This window comes from Mus musculus, chromosome X (genome assembly GCF_000001635.26).
Source record: "Mus musculus strain C57BL/6J chromosome X, GRCm38.p6 C57BL/6J".
Taxonomy (NCBI): Eukaryota; Metazoa; Chordata; class Mammalia; order Rodentia; family Muridae; genus Mus; species Mus musculus.
This window is the reverse complement of record NC_000086.7, coordinates 19,004,303-19,010,169: the sequence shown is the minus strand read 5'-3', so window position 1 is coordinate 19,010,169 and position 5,867 is coordinate 19,004,303.

The window sequence follows — 5,867 nt, the reverse complement described above, 5'->3', positions numbered from 1 at the left end:
TTATATATAAGTACACTGTAGTTGTCTTCACACACACCAGAAGAGGGCATCAGATCTCATTACAGATGGTTGTGAGCCACCATATGGTTGCTGGGATTTGAACTCATGACCTTTGGAAGAGCAGTCAGTGCTCTTAACTACTGACCATATCGCCAGCCCTGTACTAAGTATTTTGATCAGATTCACCACCCCTCCCCTTCCATATTCACCCCACTCACCTTCACTTTTCTACTTACCCAAGTTCAAGTCTTCTTTTAAAAAAAATTGAGTCCAGTTTGTACTGCCTAAATACTATTAGAAGTGGGTCCTGCTCTGGAGTATGGTTGATCTACCAAGGTGGATCACACCATTAACAAATATTCACTCTTCTTCCAGCACCTTCAAATGCCTAGAATTTTGTCTGACTTGTGACTGCTTTTAAAATTTCTGTATGGTTCATATGTGCAACTGCCTTTGCTATGTCTGGAAAACAGTTACCTGGAAGTTATCCACCACCTCTACATGTTACATTTGTTTCTGTGCCTTGTGGAAAGTGATATGTTAGGCATATATCGTTTGTAAAATACACATATAAGCATTGCAATGCTCTTAATCAATTTTTTCCACTGGTAGTTGAACTCTTTTCAAACAAGTTACATTAACCATAGGCACTTTTACACTCAATTAAAAGTGAGCAAATTAATACCAGAAATCAATGCAATCTGCCTTCAGATAGAAGTGCATGTGTCCTGTGAATTTTTATTCTATGCTATTGTTTCCTCAATGGAGTTTATATTATTTTGTATAATATATAGTTTCTAAAAGGTCATCAATGTACCCTGTGTCAAAGAAATAATCATTTCAGACAGTATATATTAGGTGTGATACTTTTGAGAAGAAAAAAAAACTCTTCCAACCACGGAGGGTGAGTGAGCAGACTGCAGAAGTGACACAGATTCTGGGACAAGCAGAAGCAACACAGCTTCTGGGACAGAATCCATTTATGGGTCCAGACATCCAGGCACCTTCCCCACTAAGGAGAAGTGGCTACCAGATAGGGCTCTGACCACCAGAGCAGGTGAGGGAGCCATCGTGTGTCCAAGGTCCCTCAGAGACCAATCTGTGAAAGTTGAGCATGCAGACTGCAGAGGCAACATATCTTCTGGGTCAGGCCCGGTTTAGGGCCTTCATCTTCAGCCAGGAGGCAGGTGTGAATGCCAGACCTCACTGCATGTTGCCTGCAGAAAGCACTCTAACCACTGAGACTCAGTAGAGCACTGGACTCCCAAGACTGCTAACAGAGGCTAACAGAATCACAGTAGGAACAACAAGCTCCGGCCAGAGACAACTATAACAACTAACACCAGAGATTACCAGATGGAGAAAGGCAAACATAAGAATCTTACTAACAGAAACCAATACCACTCACCATCATCAGAACCCAGCACTCCCACCTCAGCCAGTCCTGAATACCCCAACACACCTGAAAAGCTAGATTCAGATTTAAAATCATAATTACAATACTGGTAGAGGACTTTAAGAAGGGCCATTAATAACTCACTTAAAGAGATACAGAAGAACAATGCTAAAGAGGCAGAAATCCTTAAAGAGAAAACACAAAAATCCCTTAAAGAATTACAGGAAAACACAACCAAACAGGTGATGGAATTGAACAAAACCATCCAAGACCTAAAAAGGGAAGTAGATACAATAAAAGAAACCCAAAGTGAAACAACTCTGGGATGGAAACCCTAGGAAAGAAATCAGGAACCATAGATGTAAGCATCAGCAACAGAATACAAGAGATGGAAGGGAGAATCTCAGGTGCAGAAGATTCCATAGAGAACATGAGGACAACAATCAAAGAAAATGCAAAATGCAAAAAGATCCTAACTCAAAACATCCAGGAAATCCAGGACACAATGAGAAGACCAAACGTACGGATAATAGGAATAGATGAGAATGAAAATTATCAAATTAAAGGGCCAGCAAATATCTTCAAAAAAGTATAGAAGAAAACTTCACCAACCTAAAGAAAGAGATGCCCATGAACATACAAGAAGCCTACAGAATTCCAAATAGAGTGGACCAGAAAAAACTTCCTCCCAACACATAATAATCAGAACAACAAATGCACTAAATAAAGATAGAATATTAAAAGCAGTGAGGGAAAAAGGTCAAGTAACATATAATGGCAGGCCTATTAGAATTACACCAGACTTCTAACCAGAGACTATGAAAGCCAGAAAATCCTGGACAGATGTTATACCCTAGGAGAACATAAATGCCAGCCCAGGCTAATATACCCAGCAAAACTCTCAATCACCATGGATGAAGAAAGCAAAGTTTTCCATGACAAAACCAAATTTACACAATATCTTTCCACGAATCCAGCCATTCAAAGGATAATAAAAGGAAAACACCAATACAAGGAATGAAACTACACCCTAGAAAAAGCAAAAATCCAACAAAGAAAGAGAACTTCAGACAGCTTTCCCTTATCAGTGCAAACATTCTCAATAAAATTGTTGCAAACCAAATTGAAGAACACATCAAAACGATCATCCATCATAACTATGTAGGCTTCATACCAGAGATGCAGGGATGGTTTAATATACAGAAATTCATCAATGTAATCCACTATATAAACAAACTCAAAAACAAAAACCACATGATCATTGCCTTTAGCTGCTGAGAAATTATTTGACAAAATCCAAATACCACTTCGTGATAAAAGTCTTGGAAAGATCAGGAATTCAAGGCCCATTCCTAAATATAATAAAAGCAATATACAGCAAACCAGTAGTCAACATCAAAGTAAATGAAGAGAAGCTGGAAGCAATCACAGTAAAATCAGGGACTAGACAAGGCTGCCCACTTTCTCCTTACCTATTCAATATATGACTTGAAATCCTAGGCAGAGCAATTCAACAAAAAAGGAGATCAAGGGGATACAAATTGGAAAAGAGGAAGTCAAAATATCACTATATGCAGATGATATGATAGTGTATATAAGTGACCCTAAAAATTCCACCAGAGAACTCCTAAACCTGATAAACAGCTTCAGTGCAGTGGATGAATATAAAATTAAGTCAAATAAATCAATGGCCTTTCTCTACACAAAGGATAAATGGGCTGAGAAAGAAATTAGGGAAACAACACCCTTCACAAGAGTCACAAATAATATAAAATACCTTGATGTTATTCTAAACTAAGGAAGTGAAAGAACTGTATAATAAGAACTTCATTCTGTTCTTGTGGCTGTCTTCTTTTAAGTTTGTTGAGGGATTACCTTCTTGCTTTTTCTAGGTCTTGGTTTCTGGCCTTGTATTGTTTTTTTTTTTTTTTCTGTTATTATCCTTTGAAGGGCTGGATTCGTGGAAAGATAATGTGTGAATTTGGTTTTGTCGTGGAATACTTTGGTTTTCCATGTACGGTAATTGAGAGTTTGGCTAGGTATAGTAGCCTGGGCTGGCATTTGTGTTCTCTTAGTGTCTGTATAACATCTGTCCAGGCTCTTCTGGCTTTCATAGTCTCTGGTGGAAAATCTGGTGTAATTCTGATAGGCCTGTCTTTATATGTTACTTGACCTTTTTCCCTTACTGCTTTTAGTATTCTATCTTTATTTAGTGCATTTGTTGTTCTGATTATATGTGTCGGGAGGAATTTCTTTTCTTGTCCAGTCTATTTAAAGTTCTGTAGGCTTCTTGTATATTCATGGGCATCTCTTTCTTTAGTTTTGGGAAGTTTTCTATAATTTTGTTGAAGATATTTGCCGGTCCTTTGAGTTGAAAATCTTCATTGTCATCTACTCCTATTATCCGTAGGTTTGGTCTTCTCATTGTGTCCTGGATTTCCTGGATGTTTTGAGTTAGGATCTTTTTGCATTTTGCATTTTCTTTGATTGTTGTGCCGATGTTTTCTATGGAATCTTCTGCACTTGAGATCCTCTCTTCCATCTCTTGTATTCTGTTGCTGATGCTTGCATCTATGGTTCCAGATTCATTTCCTAGGGTTTCTATCTCCAGCGTTGCCTCACTTTGGGTTTTCTTTATTGTGTCTACTTCCCTTTTTAGGTCTTGGATGGTTTTATTCAATTCCATCACCTGTTTGGTCGTGTTTTCCTGCAATTCTTTAAGGGATTTTTGTGCTTCCTCTTTAAGGTCTTCTACCTGTTTAGCATTGTTCTCCTGTATCTCTTTAAGTGAGTTATTAAAGTCCTTCTTGATGTCCTCTACCATCATCATGAGATATGCTTTTAAATCTGGGTCTAGCTTTTCGGGTGTGTTGGGGTGCCCTGGACTGGGCAAAGTGGGAGTGCTGGGTTCTGATAATAGTGAGTGGTCTCGGTTTCTGTTAGTAAGATTCTTATGTTTGCCTTTCACCATCTCGTTATCTCTGGAGTTAGTTGTTGTAGTTATCTTTGGTTAGATCTTGTTCCTCTGGTTACCCTCTATCAGCAGACCTGGGAGACTAGCCCTCTCCTCTGAGTTTCAGTGGTCAGAGCACCATCGCGTTATCTCTGGAGTTAGTTGTTGTAGTTGTCTTTGGTTATATCTTGTTCCTCTGTTACCCTCTATCAGCAGACCTGGGAGACTAGCCCTCTCCTCTGAGTTTCAGTGGTCAGAGCACTCTGTGCAGGCAAGCTCTCCTCTTACAGGGAAGGTGCACAGATATCTGGCGTTTGTACCTCCTCCTGGCCGAAAATGAAGGCCCAAAACAGGACCTTTCCCAGAAGCTGTGTTGCTTTGGCCTGCCACAGAAGCTGTTAGCTTCTGTAGTCCACACTTTCACCTGTGCAGACTACTTTCAGAGGAGTCTCAAAACCAAGATGTCTTCTGCTGATGCTGAGGCAAAGGCCTCCAGGGCTGGGCGGACACCTTTCCTCTGGCCAGGAAGGTGGCCGGATGTCTGGAGCCTGAAAAGGGGGCTGCCTCAGAAGCTCTGTGGCTCCCACCTGTCCCAGAAGCTGTTAGCTTCTGTAGTGCACACTCTCACCTGTGCAGACTACTTTCCGCAGAGTCCCAGAACCAAGAGGGCTCCCACCGATCCTGAGGCAAAGTCCTCCCAGACAGGGCAGATACCTGTTGTTTGGCCAGGTAGGTAGCCAGATGTCTGGAGACTTCAAAGGGTTTTGCCTCAGAAGCTCTGTGGATTCTGCCTATCCCAGAAGGTGTTAGCTTCTATAGTACACACTCTCACCCGTGCAGACTACTTTCGGTGTAGTCCCAGATCCATGATGGCTCCTGCCAATTATGAGGCAAAGGCCTCCCGGGCCGGGCAGACACCTGTCCTCTGGCCTGAAAGGTGGCTTATGGGGGACTTTTGGGATATCATTGGAAATGTAAATGAAGAAAATACCTAACAGAAAATATTAAAAAAAAAAAAGAAAGAAAAGAAAAAAAAGAAAGAAATTGGAGAAGATCTCAGAAGATGGAAAGATCTCCCTTGCTCATGGATTGGCAGGTTTTATTTTTTTTTTATTTTTTTTTATTAGGTATTTTCCTCATTTAAATTTCCAGTGCTATCCAAAAAGTCCCCCATACTCCCCCACTCCCCTTCCCACCCACTCCCACCTTTTGGCCCTGGAATTCCCCTGTACTGGGGCATATAAAGTTTGAATGTCCAATGGGCCTCTCTTTCCAGTGATGGCCGACTAGGCCATCCTTTGATACGTATGCAGCTAGAGAGTCAAGAGCTCCGGGGTACTGGTTAGTTCATAATGTTGTTCCACCTATAGGGTTGCAGATCCCTTTAGCTCCTTGGGTACTTTCTCTAGCTCCTCCATTGGGGGCCCTGTGATCCAATTCTCTTACAGCACAACTTATTGTTGTTCTATTCAGGAATTTTTCCCCTGTGGGATTGGCAGGTTTAAAATAGTCAAAATG